This window comes from Sus scrofa, chromosome 9, assembly GCF_000003025.6.
Source record: "Sus scrofa isolate TJ Tabasco breed Duroc chromosome 9, Sscrofa11.1, whole genome shotgun sequence".
Lineage (NCBI taxonomy): Eukaryota > Metazoa > Chordata > Mammalia > Artiodactyla > Suidae > Sus > Sus scrofa.
Genome location: NC_010451.4, coordinates 70,962,904 through 70,983,953, shown reverse-complemented (window position 1 = coordinate 70,983,953; position 21,050 = coordinate 70,962,904). Strand labels below are relative to the sequence as shown.

Below are 21,050 nucleotides of genomic sequence, written 5' to 3'. Positions count from 1 at the left end.
ACACAATTAACCAATCCAATTACAATTTCAATTATCCTCTATTTCCCAAGTGTAAATGAAAGTTATGATTAGTTTACATGAGATGAAAACACCAGAAACATATCATTCTAGTAAAATTAATCACTGGATTTAAATTTTTCATAAATGCATTTATTAGAAAATAACTTTCAGATTCTCAGAACTCCTGAACATATTTGAGAAAATATTTAATTCCTAAAACTGCATATAAAGATTTACTTTATAAATCAATACAAATATTTTCAAAATTAAAAATAGAGACAAATACACCCAGGTATGACTGGAATAATAAGGAATAAGGAATATCTCTAGACAGCAACTTATGCTGCTATTCATTCAAATATTCCAAACTCAATTTAAACACAATTGTGTTTCTTCATCTTAATGCATTTTCTGTTTATATTGTAAACTACATAAAACTCTGAAAAAAACAAGTAGAGTTGCTACATAAATTTTTCTAATCTTATTGGAGGATACTATAAGATTTGTAACACTGAAACACTTAATCAGGAGTTCCGGTTGTGGCTCAGTGGAAACAAATATAATTAGCATCCATGAGGGCTCAGGTTCGCTCCCTGGCCTTGCTCAGTGGATTAAGGATCCAGTGTTGCCATGAGCTGTGGTGTAGGTCACAGACGTGGCTTGGATCTGGTATTGCTGTGGCTGTGGCACAGGCCGGAAGCTGTAGCTCCAATTGGACCCCTAGCCTGGAATTTCCATATGCCACAGGTGCAGCCCTAAAAAAAAGATTCCAGAAAGGTCTCTGTAAAATGTTACCTCTAAGATCTGAACAGAGAATGAAAAAGGTTAGTCAATGTAAGAGCAAAGGGAAAGAAACAGAAGTGCTCTTAGATACATTCTGAGACAATATTGCCTTTATCTTGGACCATGCCCAAGGTTTTTAGCTTCTAGATGACAGTTAAACTCCATGAAGACAAACTATATTTGATTTGGAAATTACTTTTTGTTGTTGTGGTTTAACAGATGTGTTTATTAATTTTTAATCACTGTAGTTGATTTGCAATTTTCTATCAATTTCTGCTGTACAGCAAAGTCACCCAGAATATATATACATTCTATTTCTCATAATATCTTCCATCATGTTCCAATACAAGTGATTGGATATATTTGGTCCAGCCAATGACAGAGAAGAACTAAATAAATACAGGTAGAAACAGTTAAAATCATATATAGTATAGCTCATTAAAAACTACCCTTAATTATGAGTTTCATGGAGTTTTTCAAGATTATATAAAAGTTTTATTTCACACATTTAATGAATTGAGGAATGAGTTCTGGACCCCAAACAGGCATTCTGAAATTCCAATACAATTAACATTTCTGTCCTTTTAATGAAAAGGCTAACATCTTCCTTAGAGATTCTTAAAGAACATATAAAATAGTACATGAGAAAGTATACTTTATAACATGACATGCAAAAATAAGGCATTAATCAAGCTACTGTCCTCCATACAATAAGAGCCATGAGAGGAAGAACTATAATCTGCTCATTGCTTCACGCTCAACACATAAAATGGTAAAAAGAAAGTACCTCTAATCACAAATGTTAAAATTCCTATAAAAAATGTAAATTTTCAGTTTACAAAACAAAATCAAACTCACATTCTAAGATATAAACTAAATGGTAAGAAAAAATAACAGAAAACCTGAAAATAAAGAAACATCATATTACATATTATACATTTATATTATATATATCATGGTATTTATATGGATACATATCAATAAAAAAGCAAAAAATCAGCATACTATGTAAATATTTGACATAATAGGATTCAAGGAAACTGTACTAAACATTTATGCAACATGGCACCTCAATATAAAGCAAATGTTAATAAAAATAGAAGAAACTGAAAAATTTCAGGAAAACTTGAAAATTTAGCTCACTTCTCTCAAAAATCAATGAAAAGAATGACAATAAATACATAAATTTTAAAGATAAAAATAGTTAAAAATAAATAAAAAGAAGCTACAGTAATTCCCATGGTGGCTCAGCAGAAACAAATCCAGCCAGCATCTATGAGGAGGTAGGTTCAATCCCTTGCCTCGTTAAGGATCTAGCACTGCCATGAGCTTTGGGTGTAGGTCACAGATGCGGCTTGGATCCTGCACTGGTGTCGGTGTGGTGTAGGCCAGCAGCTGTAGCTCTGATTTGAGCCCTAGCCTGGGAACCTCCATATGCTGTGGGTGTGGCCCTAAAGAGACACACACAAAAAGAAGAAGCCACAAAGGACATGAGTAACACAGTTAAAAAGCATGTTTAATTCGGAGAAGTTCCCGTCCTGGCCCAGTGGTTAATGAATCCAACTAGGAACCCATAAGGTTGTGGGTTTGATCCCTGGCCTTGCTCAGTGGGTTAAGGATCCGGCATTGCTGTGAGCTGTGGTGTAGGTCGCAGACACGGCTCGGATCCTGCATTGCCATGGCTCTGGCACAGGCCAGAGGCTACAGCTCTGATTCGACCCCTAGCCTGGGAACCTCCATATGCGGCCCTAGAAAAACACAAAAAGACAAAAAAAAAAAAAAAAAAGAAGAAGAAGAAGCGTGTATAATTTTGTTCCCAATAAACTCATGCTTACATATGCTTAAAGAAGTGGAATGGGGATGGGTACACAACTTTCACTGTATTACATACTTGAGGTACACTTATTAGGTGATGAGTGCAGATAAATAAATAAGACAAAGTTTCTGCTTTCCCAGGGATTTACATTACATGGATTTTTACATACTTGTGAAATACTGTAATTTTTTTCCGAGAATAAAATATTCAAAGTTTTTGTTTAAAAGGAAAAAAAAAAAAAAAAAAAAAACTATGAGGAAGGAAGCATATCAGACACCATGAGGGAAGTTCCTGATCCTTGTGGTACACACTGTAGCTTCTGAGTAAGCATCCATGATCAACAATGTTACAACATGACTTTCAGCAGGAAGGAGGCTTCTCCAGGAGTGAGATCTTGGGAAATTTAGTAAAGATTTTTTCCAAAGGTTTTAAATTTTAAGATTCATATTTCCTTAGCTGTAAAGCATGAAAATGCATGTGTGGATATATCCATGGCTGTCACTAGTAGGTTACATAATCTCTATGTATCAGTGTCTTCATCTTTGGTGTGTGTGTCTTTTTGTTTAGGGCTGCACCTTCAGCATATAGAGGTTCCCAGGCTAGGGATCAAATCAGAGCTGTTGCTGCTGGCCTACACCACAGCCACAGCAATGCCAGATCCAAGCTATGTCTGAGACCTACACCACAGCTCATGGCAATGCTGGATCCTTAACCCACTGAGCAAGGCCAGGAATCAAACCTGAGTCCTCATGGATGCTGGTCAGATTCATTTCCACTAAGCAACTATGGGAACTCTGGTGTCTTCATCTATGTAGTGAGAATAACCTAGTACATCCACTTCCTATAGAAATTGTGGAAATCAACGAATAAATATCCATAATGATGTTACAACACTACTCAGTAGGTAGTGGATGCTGTGGGTGGTGGTGACAATGCCGGTTATAATTTTCTGTGGTGTTTAGAGTAGGAAGGGATATTGGGAAGACTGCACTTAAAAATGGAATGATAAATACATCAGAAAACTGGAACTCTTAGGGGTAAAACTTCATTCTACATGTGTGTTCTTCCTGTCTACATGCCCAGACAGTCTCAGTCATACTCCACAGCTCTCTACACAGAACCCCTGAGGGTATTTCTAGCAAATACACCCTTAACTTCAGTCTGCTCTGGGTGATTAGGGGCAAGAATCTGGAAAATATCAAATGGAGGAAGAGACAAGAGGTAGTACAAGGTCTCATTTTGTACCCTGGCAAACTTCTGTTCTACCTGATTTAAAAACTGTTTCTTTTCCCACTCTCTTTTTTAATACACAGTACTATGCCTGAAACATCATTAGATGTACTTAAAAGAATTTTTTTTTCTCTTTTTGCCATTTCTTAGGCCGCTCCCGTGGCATACGGAGGTTCCCATGCTAGGGGTCGAATCAGAGCCGTAGCCGCTGACCTACGCCAGAGCCACAGCGACGCGGGATCCAAGCTGTGTCTTCTACCTACACCACAGCTCACAGCAATGCACTTGGTTCCTAGTCGCATTTGTTAACCACTGAGCCAGGATGGGAACTCCAAAATTTTCTTTACATATCTTCTTTTTTTTAAACTTCTCTCCTTAGTTTCACTCATCGTATGATATGACTCTTATGATCTGCACTGATCCAGAAACACAGAACTAAACAGTAAGGCTGGGAGATACTTCTTTGTTATTCCATTTTTTAAAGTCATCCTACATAGAAAAGTTCTAAACAGATCTAAACATGTGCTTGATGGCGCAGATCATTATCCACTTAAGAGAAGCAAATAATCTCAGATCCATCTGGCTTGATCTATGGCTATTTCTTGTTCTACTACTTCATAGGAGTATCTTTAGACTAAGTGCCTGGTGACTATAGATCAAACACAATCCTCCATCTCCCTCCATCTCCCTCCATCTCTGTCTTGGCTCTTGGCTAACATCTCTTCTTTCCCTCACTACATTATGCCTCACCTCATCTTCCTACACCTTCTTCTTACTCTATCACTGCTGCTGTTCTTCAGAGTAATGTCTTTAGAAGTGCTTGTGTCTGACAGATTTATACCTGAATGCCTAAGAGCACTTCATCAATCTTTCAGGGAGTGGGTGGTTTAAAATGAAGCTATCAAGTCTGGCTAGATTTGCGGACCAAGCAGAGGAGTGAGAGCAGAGAAGGGCTGTAAAGGCTCAATCCCCATACTCTCACATATTTATTTCAAAATAAAGTTCCTCCTTCCTCACTGTTGATTTCCTATCAAGTAGCATTTACTTGAGTATTTACATAGGTGCAGGAGTGTTTCAAGGGGAAGGAATTTGAGGAATATATTTTAAATCATAACACCCTGAACATAATAAATGTTCTCTGTAAAGGAGCCATATTTACCATTTGAGTTTCTCCATATTGATTTCATTACTCTGTGGCTAGGTTGATTTAGAAGGCAGGAGAGATCTTTCTTTGTAAAAAGGTAGAATATAGAAAGACCACAAAGAGTTCTTCTGTGGCACAGCAGGTTAAGAATCCAGCATTATCACTGCAGTGCCCCAGGCCACGGGCATGGCCAGGAAAAAAAAAAATCACAAAAAAGTTGAAAAGACCTTTTACTCATAAGCACTTTCACAGAGCAGAGTCTCAGTTAATTTCAATCATACGTACACCTAAGAACTGCATGGCTAACAGAACATAGCCATGAGACTTAAAGAGAAAAACATGAAATAAAACTACAAAGATAAATGATAAAATATGATGACAATTTCAAAACAGCCCTGAGTGGAGAATAGCTCTTGAAAGAGAGTGCCAAGAAAAAGAATCCAGCCAAAGAAAAAGATGAGAAACAAGTTGGACTATGATATTTACCTTTTCATATTTCCTATTCTCCACCCCTCGCTCTTTTTTGAAATTGACTTTGGGTAAGGAGAAAGAAGCAATAGCCCCCCACTGAAAGCCACTGGTAAAAATCCTCTCTGAGGATTGGATAAAGTAGATATGATGCATATATGTGATGGAATACTATTCAGTCATAAAAAAGAATGAAATAATGCCATTTGCAACAACATGGATGGACCCAGAAGTTATGATAGTGTGAAATAAGTCAGAGAAAGACAAATATCATATGAGATCACTAATATGCGGAATCTAATAAAAATGATACAAAAGAATTTATTCACAAAGCAGAAACAGACTCAAAGATTTCAATACCAAACTTATAGTTACCAAAGGGGAAACACTGGGGGGAGGGATGGAATGGAGTTTGGGATTGGCAATATACACACTACTATAAACAAAATCAATAGGTAACAAGGATCTACTATATAGCTCAGGGAAATCTATTCAATACTCTGTGATGACCTATGTGGGGAAAGAATCTGAAAAAGAATGGACATATATGTATATGCATGGCTGATTCACTTTGCTGTACACCTGAAACTAACACAACACTCTAGATCACCTACACGCCAATACAATTTATTTTTAAAAAACATCCAGGAGTGGTTAACGAATCCGACTAGGAACCACGAGGTGGCGGGTTCAATCCCTGCCCTTGCTCACGGGTTAACGATCCGGCATTGCCGTGAGCTGTGATGTAGGTTGCAGACGTGGCTCAGATCCCGAGCTGCTGTGGCTCTGGTGTAAGCTGGCAGCTACAGCTCCAATTCGACCCCTAGCCTGGGAACCTCCATATGCCTCGGGAGCGGCCTAAGAAATGGCAAAAAGACAAAAATAAAATAAAATAAAATAATTAAAAAAATAAAAAAGATCCAAACAAAAAAATGATCCTGACAAAGATGAATTTATTATTTAAAAAAAGGGGGGGGGCTATCTGAAGACCACAGAGTGAGACAGGCTCTTGGACTTGAAAGTTTACCCATTTGGAGTGGATAAGCAATGAGGTCCTGCTGTATAGCACAGGGAACTATGTATAATCATTTGCAATGGAACATGATGGAGGGTAAAGTGAGAAAAAGAATATATTTACCTATATGTATAACTGGGTCACTCTGCTGTACAGCAGAAATTGACAGAACACTGTAAATCAACTATAATAAAAAAAATTAAAATTAAAAAGAAGAAAATTTACCCATATTTGGGGGCAGAAACAAATGTAAGTCAACTGTTAAGAAGGCTTCATCATTTAGTATCTGTTTATGTTTCTTTTTAATCAATACGTTACCCACAAATTGGGGTTTACCAATTTATGACTCTTAAAATGATCATACCTCTTACTCAAGAGATACTAAATTCCTCAGAGAAATTTTGCCTTTGTATTAGCACTGGCTGAGTGGACTTTTCTCATTTGGCAGGAATCTAAATAGAGCCCATTCCCGAGAACACTCATTTCCCCACCACCACCACTCTCCTATGTTAAGCACGGTGTCTAAAATATGTCAACTAATTTTGATGTTTTTCAGAAGCACTGCCAAAATATGACTCTGAAAATAGCCCAGCCCTATTTTTAACATCTAGACTGAAAAATAAAGAGGTCTTTTCATGGGGATAACTAACATAAATCCTCACTTTGAAGTTATGTTACATACAGCCTCCCCATTCTTTACTTCATTTCATTTAGTTTTTCACTTTGACAGCTCGAAGAGAGTCATATTCAGGATTGGTGTGATTTTTATAACATTAAAAAACTGCTTCTCATCAAGAGTAAGAATATGGAAAGATGCCAGAGGATAATAAAACTAATTCTGAATTACTTTCTTCCTAAGGAACAGGCGTATTTTATGTTTAAATACCAAGGTTCAGCTATACATTTATTTCAGAATGAAAAAAAACTTGACTTATGAGAGAAAACAAAATTAACTGAAAACATTTGATTAAAAAAATGGGATATACGAAGAACTAGTTCATAACATGTGCAAATTGGAAGCCTAAAAATACAGAGCCCTCCTTTTCTGGACTGATTTTGATTGTTTAAGAAGCTTCCTGGTCCCCAACCCAGCTTGATTACACACTCCAATCTCTTCCTTACAGTGGATAAGTGACCCACTATAAAAAACAAAAAACAAAACACAAAAAACTTTTAAACAGTACTCTGACTGGCAAGACAGCTTATCAAGAAATTTGCAAATGACTAAAAGACAAGGGCAATTATTTCCACTCGCCAGTGGTACCGCATGGGGTCCCAAAATGAATGGCAATGATTGTAATCATCCATGTACCCAAGGTAGCAGGTGTGGCAGATGCTTACCTGTGATGCTTCCTCTACTTCTATTGACTAATGTCATCTTTATTACCATTGTCCCATGTCTGGGACACAACACAGGCATTCTAACCAAAACCACACTTGAAGGATAGTGACCAATTTTTGTAGCCCTCATTATCATTTTAGTTTTTGATCTATTTCACCTGCAGCTCATTAAAGTCCTGTGATTCACTGGGGAATAGCTGCTGCTAGAGGCAACTGAAGAAAACTTATAGAAGTTGAACCCTCCTTTCTTCTACAGCAAGCAATGCCATTTTCCTGTAGCTATAATCTCTGTTTTAATCAGCTTACACTGCTGTAAAAATTAATATATCAAATTACTGAGCAGTTAATTTCAAACTGCTCTTATATGAAGTCCACAGGTTTAAGCTGACTTTAAAAATTGCATTTTTTCCATTTCCAAGCTTTACAGCACTCATCTATTTATTCTGAAGTCATAATTTTAAAAAATTTTAACGTTGTGAGTTCCAAGACATGAGCACTATTCATTAATGAAAAAAAAATGAAAAGAAACTTTAATCAATTTTTTTAAAATCACAGCCATTCAAAATGCTTTAGATAAAGTTCATACCCCTATATATCAAAATGACCCACTTTTAAAACAGTGGGTAAAAAAACAAAACTTGGTAAGTATTTCACCAGATGTTATTTAGGCTTTTTGCAAATGCATTGAAATAGCTTATCTTTAATGACAAAAACAAGACATTCATGAACAAGTACAAAAGTGCTATATCTTTCCTCTGAAGTAGAAATTCTAACTACAGTTAGATTATTGTGCCTTAAGTTGTGTCACCGAACATGCTATAACAATAGAGAAAATATGATCTTCCAATCACCCAAAAGTATGTTCTCAAATGGAATATTTTCAAATATTCTATTGTTCCTGAAAAGACTTATTTTGAGTATTACAAAGCCTGTTTCTGGGTTATTTTATTTGCACCTGCTTTTATGTCACTTATTAAATGTTTGAAATTGTACTAGTAAACCACACACATACTTCCTGGGGAGGGCAAGGCTAGTTAACACACACAGTAGTTTATACTACATAAAAATCTTCCCATAGTAATCATATTCCCAGCTTATTCCTTATTAGTCATTTTTTTAAAATCATATAATGTGTCTTTCTCCTTTTTTGGTCATAATAAACCTCTATGGACTTAGTTATCCCATAATTCTGCCTAATTGATTTCAGCTGTCATTTCTGAATCCAAAATGCATGGGCAGCCTGGGGCTGGTGACTGGAACAAGAAGCATTTCCAACCACACTCCCATCATGTAAAACCAGCAACCTGAAAGATCTTTTCCATTAAAACAAGAGCCTTACCACTTGGCTTCTGGGTAGACATCATGGGTAGAAAAACTGTATAGCTCTACCCAGGCAGTAAGACTGTCCTGAGTGATTTTTCTCCAATAAAAAGAATGCCAACATTTATTTTCCAGTAGTTCAAGTGTCTGAAGGAGTTTCACTAATATTGTTGGGGATGATTTACAAACCAAACACATACCTATATCCAATACCTATGACTCTCTCACTTGTTTATAACACTTCTAGGAGGTTTAAATGATAGCTCTTTTTTAGATTAAATGAATTTAAAGTACTGATTTGGGAAGTTTCCAAAAATTGGAGGAAATTTTCTAGGAGAGCATCGTAGTTCTACAGAACTAAATGTTGTTCCTGTAATTAAAGAATGTATAAAATGTGCTCTCTTGAAACAGTGAAGGAAAGAGCTTCTCAGTATGGTTTATATGCCCTTGGGCACAACATTCATAAGCCTAAACCATGTAATAAATTTTAATAGAGTCGAATAGTCACTTTAAAAAGATTTTCATGCCATAGTGAAGCCAAGTTGAAAAGGAAAAATAAAGACGCAATGGGTACAAAGATTGGAATGCTCTGATCATCCAACATCCTCAAGAATTTGAAGGAAAAAAAAGGGGGGTTAACAAAGTGGGCCATGTAAAACTTTTTTGGAGTCAAAGTACAAGATGGAAAAAGAAAAGGAACTGAATAGGCTAGGAATATCTTAACTGTGAAAACACCTTCTGGAGCTTCCCTGCTGGAAACATGAGAGATGGTGAAATTATGGGATAAAAGCAACATGAGTGAAAAGGTTGGAAACTAAGAACAAAAGTGGAAAAGAGGAGAGAGAGAATGGAGAAAGGAAGAGAGAGTGAGAAGACAGAGAAGCTATCCCAGAGTAACTTTTTCTGGCTACAACAGAAGAGGAGCCTTTTTTTACCCCTACCAGGTCCTAAGGGGTAAGAGGAACCGATCCTACCAGATGTGTGTTTCAGAAGAGTCTATGAATTACACTGGAATCAGCTTCAGGTACACATTACTGTTAATTATAAAAACAGTAATTCTGGAACACATAATCACAAGGAACATATTAAACAATTACAACTTGTTAGCTTTGTCACCCTTTTTTGGCATACCAACTGATACTTAAAATACATTTTCAAACTCATAATGGGTAAAGTATTGTAATATGTACAAAGATGGATAAACAGTATTCATTATTCAGGAGCTACAGTTGCCTATGGGGGAAATAAGAATGACAATCAAAGCAATAATACTCTCACTCTTACCTTCAATGAAACATTTGAGCTCTGTTCATATCATTTGACCAAGTAGCGACAACTTTAGATGTTTTTTCTTTTTCCCAAGGAAATACAGTAGCATGTATTAGAGGCCATGTTTTTATGATTTTACAATGCAAAATACTTTAGAGTTCTTAAACATTTTTTTATACTGATTTTTATTTTTTTCCATTATAGCTGGTTTACAGTGTTCTGTCAATTTTCTGCTGAACAGCATGGTGACCCAGTCACACATACATGTATACATCCTTTTTCCTCATATTATCATGCTCCATCGTAAGTGACCATAGTTCCAATGCTACACAGCAGGATCTCATTGCTAATCCATTCCAAAGGCCAGAGTCTGCATCTGTTAACCCCAAGCTCCCATCCATCCCACTCTCTTCTCCTACCCCTTGGTAACTATAAGTCTGTTCTCCAAGTCCATGATGTTCTTTTCTGTGGAAAGGTTCCTTTGTGCCCTATATTAGATTCCAGATATAAATGATAACATATGGTATTTGTCTTTGTCTTTCTGACTCACTTCACTCAGGATGAGTGCATCCATGTTGCTGCAAATGACATTATTTCATTCTTTTTTATGGCTGTGTAGTAGTCCATCGTGTATATATACCACATCTTCCGAATCCAATCATCTGTCAATAGACATTTGGGTTGTTTCCATGTCTTGGCTATTGTGAATAGGGCTGCAATGAACATGCGGGTGCATGTGTCTTTTTCAAGGAAAGTTTTGTCCGGATATATGCCCAAGAGTGGGATGGCTGGGTCATATGGTAGTTCTACGTATAGATTTCTAAGGTACCTCCATACTGATCTCCATAGTGGTTGCACCAGCTTACATTCCCACCAACAGTGCAGGAGGGTTCCCTTTTCTCCACACTCCCTCCAGTATTTGTTATTTGTGGACTTATTAATGATGGCCTTTCTGACTGGTGTGAGGTGGTATCTCATGGTAGTCTTGATTTGCATTTCTCTAATAAACAATGATGTTGAGCATTTTTTTTCATGTGCTTGTTGGCCATCTGTATATCTTCCCTGGAGAAATAAATGTCTATATCTGAATAATTTATGGAGCAACAGTTATGGGCTACAGTCTCCAAAATAGAAACAAATCACAATCTCCTGAACCGGTGAAATAGTTTGAAAAATAAATTAAAAAAAAAAATAAAGTAGAGTTCCCGTCATGGTGCAGCAGTAACGAATCCGACTAGGAACCATGAGGTTGTGGATTCAATCAGTGGGTTAAGGATCCGGCGTTGCCATGAGCTGTGGTGTAGGTCCTAGATGTGGCTCGGATCTGACATTGCCGTGGCTGTGGCTGTGGTGTAGGCTGGCAGCTGTAGCTCCAATTAGACCCCTAGCCTGGGAACCTCCATATGCTGTGGGTGCAGCCCTAAAAAGACCAAAGACAAAAAAAAAAAAAAAAAGAAAAAAAAAGAAAAAAAGAAAAGAAAAGTAAATTTATACTACAAATGTAAAGCTCATTTAAATCTTCCTGGCTGGTGGGAATACAAAGAATATAGAATGATAAAGCTTTCAGACAAAGTCCTGACAAATAGTGAAGTATGTGAAATGTATGTCTGTTATACATGATGAAAGAGCCAGTTTATATCTCTACTCCCACAGCACACCTGAAGCTTAGGTACATTATAAGTACTTTTAGGCAAGATCTGTTCTTTTAATCAATTTTAATTATTTCAGTATAGTATATAAAGGGACAAAAATTTACTCAAACTCTGCAAGTAAAAACATAATGCCAACATTTTTTTTAATGAAAGTTTTTTACCTACATGGTATGATGCTCTGAAGCATGAGAAAGTGAAGAGCGGTGAAACATATTGTTAAAGATCTACAAAAACTGTAAGTTTTGTTTGAAGTAGCTCTTTTATTAGCAAAGAATAAAAAAAAAAGAATCCTTGTATTCTGAGTATTTCCAAAAGTTAGAATAGAGCAGAAAGTCAAAAGTATCTCTTTTTTTCAGGATCTACAGCCATAAATCAAATTGCTGACTTACCTGACATAGAAAAAAAAATGTATTAAAGATCAAATCATCACTCCTTTTATTTTGCTATTATCTTTGTTCAATTGATGGACAAAGAAAATGTGCTTAATTCCTTGCCATGCACGAGTACGAAATTAAAGATATCCTGAAAAAAGAACTGCTTTATTTTTTTCTCAATCATTAGGCACTTGCAAACTTGCCAAGATAATAACTTTCCCAGGAGCTTGACATATTTGGCAGATATAGTTGATGTTTTGAATATGAATCCTGAAACTTCAAGAAGCAAAGACCAACATTATTGCTCCTCATAATGTTTTAAACTTTTATGCCAAAATCTAGTTAAGATATTCAGTGAATCAGAGCTAAAAATACCTTTTCATCTTCTTGACTTAGTGTAATTTGCCATAAAAAGGTTACTGAAAAGATTTCAAGAGAAAGCATAAAATTTTACTGAGTCTGGGATGAATTTAAGGATTGCCTTCCTCATTGCTGTGGTTGAAAATACCGTTTGAAAGTCAGTCTTAAGGAAAAATTAAAAAGTTCTTGGTGTGCAAATTTGAACCAATTACCAAAAATTTTTAGAAAATGGTTCTGGAGAATTTGGGCAAAACATTTCATTATTTACCTCAAAATAAATCAGCAGTCCTGCCATTAATTATCAAAATAAACACATAAACCTGGTTGTAATAATTTCTATCAAGAAAAACCATAGTAGAAACCATTCTTGACATGGAAGGTAACCATATGTGTACTGGACCCTTGACAGTATCTAGGATATACAAGTTTGTGGTAAACAAGCTGATTTTGTTAAGCCCTGATTGATAAAACATGTGGGGGATTTTGGGGGACAGGGAGGTGCATCTGCGGCATATGGATGTTTCCAGACTAGGGAATCATCAGAGCTACAGCTGCCGGCCTACACCACACCCACACCAACAACCAGCTGAGCCGTGTCTGCGACCTACACCACGGCTCATGGCAATGCTGGATCCTTAACCCGCTGAGCACCCGCTGAGCGGGACCAGGGATGGAACCCGTGTCCTCATAGACACTAGTCAGGTTAGTTTCTGCTGAGCCACAACAGCAACTCCAAACATGTGGTTTTTGGATGTTAAAAAGCCAGACTCAAATGCTTAATAAAATCTGTTGATCATTAATTAAAACTGCTTTAGTAAGAATTTTAAATTTATCCAAGATTTAAAATATCAAAGAAAAGTGTGGAGTTTTTACATTAAAATGAAGGGTGTATGAATTTTAAAATATGGCTAAACACTGATGCATAACTACATGTGTTGATTGGGAACAATGGTAGCATTAACCTCTGGGAGTTTTTTTTTTTTTAAGGTTAAAGAAATAGCATGTGTATTATATGAGTATGGTATAAACATACATACACACACATATACACCATGCATGTGAGTATGAATCATAAAAGAAGTCTTCAGAAACAACACATGGTAGCCCTGGCTTCCTCTGGGGTGGCCAGACAGTAAGTTGGGACCTGTCAGGATAGGCCGGGTTATGCTGCGATAAATACTTCTGCTCAAAGTAAGCCACAAGGCCATGTCTAAGTTTAACAGGCGAGGAGGTATAATTTTCCTATAGCGAATGGGATTCCAATATTAGAAAACAGTAATATGGTCATCTACATTAAAAAAATGACACTCAGTTTTTTTCACTGTTACTACAGTAGATATATATCTATACTATAATAATAATTATATAAACATGGATATTTGCATTGAATTTTAAAAGAAACTTGTCAGGAATCGGATGACTTCAAAAGGGTGCTACGATTTTACAAAACTCAATTATTTCTCATCCAAAGTTAACTTTTCTATACATTTTTTTTTTCTATCCAGTTATTGTGGTCCTCTCTGAACTCTGAAAATCTTTTTATTTTTCTGGTATATGTCTAACATATTTGGATATGTAAGTCAGAACCCCATATTTTAAAAGTAACTTTCCTAAAACATAAATCTGTATTAAAGGGTTAGACTGCATTTTAAAATTAATATTTTTGACTCTGTATTATAGGTTGGGTTCTCCAGGTGGAATTAGGGGCTACAGAAGGGAAGAAAAAATTATTAGGGGAATGGAATAAAAAGGAAACAGGATTGGACAAAGGATATGAAAATATGATGTGGGCCAATAAGGCCTTGACCATCCTAACACTGGAGTTGCCCTGTGTTGGGCAAAAATGGCCAGGCCTTTATATCCCCACCTCACATATTCACCAGATACAGGATGCCTGGGAAAGAGGGACCTCATTCAAGGTGGGCCCCTGCGGCTGAGCCAGATCCTAGAGTTGCTGATACATTAGCAGTATACATTCACGGTAACGACATTAACTACACTGTTACATCCTGCTGACCATCTGGCCGTGGGTTCCGAAGCTAGGCAGCAAGTCCTCTTTTAAGCAGGACATGGAGGAGTTCCTGTCGTGGCTCAGTGGTTAACAAATCCGACTAGGAACCATGAGGTGGCAGCTTCGATCCCTGGCCTTGCTCAGTGGGTTAAGGATCCAGTGTTGCCATGAGCTATGGTATAGGCCACAGACGTGGCTCCGATCCCGAGTTGCTGTGGCTCTGGTATAGGCCGGCAGCTACAGCTCTGATTAGACCCCCTAGCCTGGGAACCTCCATATGCTGTGGGAGCAGCCCTAGAAAAGATAAAAAAGACAAAAAAAAAAAAAAAAACAGGACATGGACCCTGTATCTCTGAGTCCATCGCATTCTGTAAAGGTGTTGCAATGATAACCTTGAAAAATTATATTTTTGTTACACACACACACAAACACAAACACACACACATATCATGTCTGATGCACATTTCTATGGGAAAAAAACCATATCACTTTGGCAAAGATTTACAGAGTTCCTACCGCAATTGTACGATGAGACATGCCAAAGAGAGAAGCCAGTTCCTGCCCTCAGGAAGACTAGCAGCCCGTTCAACTTACACAGATGACACAGTGACAGACAACAATAATCATGTTGGCCTGTCCTTTATGAGACACTACTCAATTCACTGTATTTTTACTTAGGTGAAATGTGATTTAAACACACACACACACACACACACACACACACACACACACACACAAAGCACCTTAACCCTTTCATTACTTCTTTTTTTTTTTTTTTTTTTTTTTTTTTTTATTATTTTCCCACTGTACAGCAAGGGGGTCAGGTCATCCTTAGATGTATACATTGCAGTTACAGTTTTTTCCCCCACCCTTTCTTCTGTTGCGACATGAGTATCTAGACATAGTTCTCAATGCTATTCAGCAGGATCTCCTTATAAATCTATTCTAGGTTGTGTCTGATAAGCCCAAGCTCCCGATCCCTCCCACTCCCTCCCCCTCCCATCAGGCAACCACAAGTCTCTTCTCCAAGTCCATGATTTTCTTTTCTGAGGAGATGTTCATTTGTGCTGGATATTAGATTCCAGTTATAAGTGATATCATATGGTATTTGTCTTTGTCTTTCTGGCTCATTTCACTCAGGATGAGATTCTCTAGTTCCATCCATGTTGCTGCAAATGGCATTATGTCATCCTTTTTATGGCTGAGTAGTATTCCATTGTGTATATATACCACCTCTTCCGAATCCAATCATCTGTCGATGGACATTTGGATTGTTTCCATGTCCTGGCTATTGTGAATAGGGCTGCAATGAACATGCGGGTGCATGTGTCTCTTTTAAGTAGAGCTTTGTCCGGATAGATGCCCAAGAGTGGGATTGCAGGGTCATATGGAAGTTCTATGTATAGATTTCTAAGGTATCTCCAAACTCTTCTCCATCGTGGCTGTACCAGTTTACATTCCCACCAGCAGTGCAGGAGGGTTCCCTTTTCTCCACAGCCCCTCCAGCACTTGTTATTTGTGGATTTATTAATGATGGCCATTCTGACTGGTGTGAGGTGGTATCTCATGGTAGTTTTGATTTGCATTTCTCTTATAATCAGCGATGTTGAGCATTTTTTTCATATGTTTGTTGGCCATCTGTATATCTTCCTTGGAGAAATGTCTATTCAGGTCTTTTGCCCATTTTTCCATTGATTGATTGGCTTTTTTGCTGTTGAGTTGTATAAGTTGCTTGTATATTCTAGAGATTAAGCCCTTGTCAGTTGCATCATTTGAAACTATTTTCTCCCATTCTGTAAGTTGTCTTTTTGTTTTCTTTTGGGTTTCCTTTGCTGTGCAAAAGCTTTTCAGTTTGATGAGGTCCCATGGGTTTATTTTTGCTCTAATTTCTATTGCTTTGGGAGACTGACCTGAGAAAATATTCATGATGTTGATGTCAGAGAGTGTTTTGCCTATGTTTTCTTCTAGGAGTTTGATGGTGTCCTGTCGTATATGTAAGTCATTCAGCCATTCGGAGTTTATTTTTGTGCATGGTGTGAGGGTGTGTTCTAGTTTCATTGCTTTGCATGCAGCTGTCCAGGTTTCCCAGCAATGCTTGCTGAATAGACTTTCCTTTTCCCATTTGATGTTCCTGCCTCCCTTGTCAAAGAGTAATTGACCATAGGTGTCAGGGTTTATTTCCGGGTTCTCTATTCTGTTCCATTGGTCTGTCTGTCTGTTTTGATACCAGTACCACACTGTTTTGATGACTGTGGCTTTGTAGTATTTCTTGAAGTCTGGGAGAGTTATGCCTCCTGCTTGGTTTTTGTTTCTCAGGATTGCTTTGGCGATTCTGGGTCTTTTGTGGTTCCATATAAATGTTTGGATTGTTTGTTCTAGTTCTGTGAACAATGTCATGGGTAATTGGATAGGGATTGCATTGAATCTGTAGATTGCTTTGGGTAGGATGGCCATTTTCACAATATTGATTTTTCCAATCCAGGAACATGGAATATCTTTCCATTTCTTTACATCTTCTTTGATTTCTTTGATTAAAGTTTTATAGTTCTCGGCATATAGGTCGTTTACCTCTTTGGTCAGGTGTATTCCGAGGTATTTGATTTTGTGAGGTGCAATTTTAAAAGGTATCATTTTTTTGTATTCCTTTTCTAATGTTTCATTGCTGGTATACAGAAATGCAACTGACTTCTGAATGTTAATCTTATATCCTGCCACTTTGCTGAATGTATTAATCAGTTCAAGGAGTTTTGGGGTTGAGTCCTTAGGGTTTTCTAGGTATAGAATCATGTCATCTGCATACAGTGACAGTTTTATCTCTTCTCTTCCTATATGGATGCCTTTGATTTCTTTTGTTTGTCTAATTGCTGTGGCTAAGACTTCCAAAACGATGTTGAAGAGCAGTGGTGAGAGTGGGCATCCCTGTCTTGTTCCAGATTTGAGTGAGAAGGCTTTCAGTTTTTCTCCATTGAGGATTATATTTGCTGTGGGTTTATCATAAATGGCTTTGATTATATTCAGGAATGTTCCCTCTATACCCACTTTGGCGAGGGTCTTGATCATGAATGGATGTTGAACTTTGTCAAATGCTTTTTCTGCGTCTATTGAGATGATCATATGATTTTTGACCTTTCTTTTGTTAATGTGGTGTATGATGCTGATTGATTTGCGTATCTTGAACCATCCTTGTGAACCTGGGATGAACCCAACCTGGTCATGGTGTATAATTTTTTTGATATGTTGTTGGATTCGGTTGGCTAAGATTTTGTTGAGAATTTTTGCATCTATATTCATCAATGATATTGGCCGATAGTTTTCTTTTTTGGTGGTATCTCTGTCTGGTTTTGGAATGAGGGTGATGGTGGCCTCATAGAATGTCTTTGGGAGTATTCCTTCTTCTTCAACCTTTTGAAAGAGTTTAAGGAGGATGGGCACCAATTCCTCTTTATATGTTTGATAAAATTCACCTGTGAAGCCATCTGGTCCTGGACTTTTATTTGTAGGGAGTGATTTTATGACCTCTTCAATTTCATTTCTAGTGATCGGTCTGTTCAGTTAGTTGGTCTGTTTCTGCTTGATTCAGATTTGGCAAGCTGTAAGAGTCTAGAAAATTGTCCATTTCTTCCAGATTGTCAAACTTGTTGCCATACAGTTGTTCATAGTATTCTCTTATGGTTTTTTGTATTTCTGCTGTATCCGTTGTGATTTCTCCTTTTTCATTTCTAATTTTGGTGATTTGGGTTCTTTCTCTCCTCTTTTTAGTGAGTCTGGCCAGGGGTTTGTCAATTTTGTTCACCTTTTCAAAGAACCAGCTCTTGGTTTTATTAATTTTCTCTATTGTTTTTTGAGTCTCTATTTTATTGATTTCTTCTTTGATCTTTATAATTTCCTTCCTTCTGCTGACTTTAGGACTTCTTTGTTCTTCTTTTTCTAATTCATTTAGGTGGAGGGTTAAGTTGTCCATTTGGGATCTTTCTTCTTTTTTGAGAAAGGCCTGGATTGCTATAAATTTCCCTCTGAGCACTGCTTTCGCAGCATCCCATAGATTTTGAGAGGTTGTGTCTTCATTATCATTTGTTTCAAGGTAGTTTTTAATTTCCTTCTTGATTTCCTCATTGACCCATTGGTTTTTTAGTAGCATGTTGTTTAGTCTCCATGGAGTAGGTTTTTTCTCTTTGCTTTTCCCATGGTTGATTTCTAATTTCATGGCATTGTGGTCAGAGAAGATACTTGAGATAATTTCTACGCTCCTAAATTTATTGAGATTCGCTTTGTGTCCCAATATGTGGTCGATTCTTGAGAATGTTCCATGAGCATTTGAGAAGAATGTGTATTCTGCTTTTTTTGGATGTAGTGTCCTGAAGATATCAATTAAGTCTAACGTTTCTATGGTTTCCTTTAGGATCTCTGTTGCTTTATTGGTTTTCTGTCTAGAGGATCTGTCCATTGATGTGAGGGGGGTATTTAGGTCTCCTACTATGATTGTATTCTCATCAATATCTCCCTTTATGTCTGTTAGTATTTGTTGTGTGTATCTGGGTGCTCCTGTATTTGGGGCATATATGTTGACAATAGTAACATCCTCTCCTTGGATGGATCCCTTAATCATTAAATAGTGTCCTTCTTTGTCTTTCTTTATGCCTTTTGTTTTAAAGTCTATTTTGTCTGATATGAGCGTTGCGACTCCTGCTTTTCTGTCATGTCTATTGGCGTGAAATATTTTTCCCCACCTTTTCACTTTCAATCTATATATATCTTTTGTCCTAAGGTGAGTTTCTTGTAGGCAGCATATTGAAGGTTTTTGCCTTTTTATCCACTCAGCCACTCTGTGTCTTTTGATTGGGGCGTTCAGTCCATTGACATTTAAGGTGATAATTGATAGATGATTATTTATTGCCATTTGAGCCTCGTGTTCCAGTTGATTCTATGGTTCTCCATTCTTCCTTTCTTTCTTTTTTTTTTTTGGTTGGATGGTCTCCTGTTATTATCTGCTTGAGTGTAATTTTTTTTTTCATTTTTTGCAAATGCAATATTTGGTTTTGGCTTGTGGTTGCCCTGTTTTTTAAGTATGCTAACCCCTTCCCATAATTGTGTGTTTTAGCCTGATGGTCCTGTAAGTTCAAACACTTCATTACTATTTTAAAATTAAGAAGAGAGACATACATGCAAACAAAAAGGGTTATTTACCTCCTAACATCCCTTGCCCACATTTTATGGTTTTGATGACTCTTTTTTATTTTTTTCTTTTTAATTTTATTTTGTTTGAAGCATGTTCATGATTAAATCTGTATGCTGGCTTATTTGAGTGACTGCTCTCTGATTGCGGTTTCCTCAGTCCTAGTTCTTCCTCTTCTTTTTCTTTTCTTCTTTTCTTTTTTCTTCCCTTTCCTTCCTTTCTTTTTGGTTTAGAGAAGCCCTTTCAATATTTCCTTTCACCTGGGTTTTGTGTTGCTGTATTCTTTAAGTTTTTGTTTGTTGGGAAAAATTTTTATTTCCCCTTCTATTTTAAATGATATTCTTGCTGGATAGAGTATTCTAGGTTGCATATTTTTTCCTTTGAGCACTTTAAATATCTCTTGCCATTCCCTCCTGGCCTGTAGTGTTTCTGTAGAGAAATCAGCTGATAAGCTTATGGGGGTTCCCTTGTAGGTAACATTCTGTTTTTCTCTTGCTGCCTTTAGGATCCTCTCTTTATCACTAACTTTTGCCATTTTTATTATGATGTGTCTTGGTGTGGGTCTGTTTGGGTTCAGTTTGTTTGGGGCCCTCTGTGCTTCTTGTATCTTGAATCCAGTATCCTTTAGATTTGGGAAGTTTCCAGCAATAATTTCTTCAAATATATTTTCCATCCCCTTATCTTTTTCTACTCCTTCTGGAATTCCTATTATGCGTAGATTGGCCCGCTTTATATTATCCCATAGGTCTCTTATATTGCTTTCCAGTTTTTTGATTCGGTTTTCTGTCTGTTGACCAGATTGAGTGATTTCCATTATTCTATCTTCCATATCACTGATTCGTTCTTCTGCATTATTCATTCTGGTTTTTACTGCCCCTAGTTCAGTTTGCATCTCTGCAAATGAATGTTCTAGTTTTTCTTGGCTCCTCCTTATATTTTCTAGTTCCTTTCTGAGGGTATCTGCATTACTGTTCATATCTTCTCTTAATTCCTTCAGTATTTTCACTATTTCTCTTTTGAACTCCAGGTCTGTCAGACTGCCGAGATCTGTTTCATTGTTGACTGTTTTAGGTGAGTTCTCCTGTTGGTTTGAC

The 21,050-nt window shown here is 37.1% G+C and overlaps 1 protein-coding gene across 3 annotated transcripts in view; it reads right to left on the bottom strand.

Moving 5' to 3' along the window:
* CDK14 (cyclin dependent kinase 14) overlaps positions 1-21,050 on the bottom strand; it is a 632,242-nt gene that overhangs the window by 326,300 nt on the left and 284,892 nt on the right. The window lies entirely within an intron of this gene.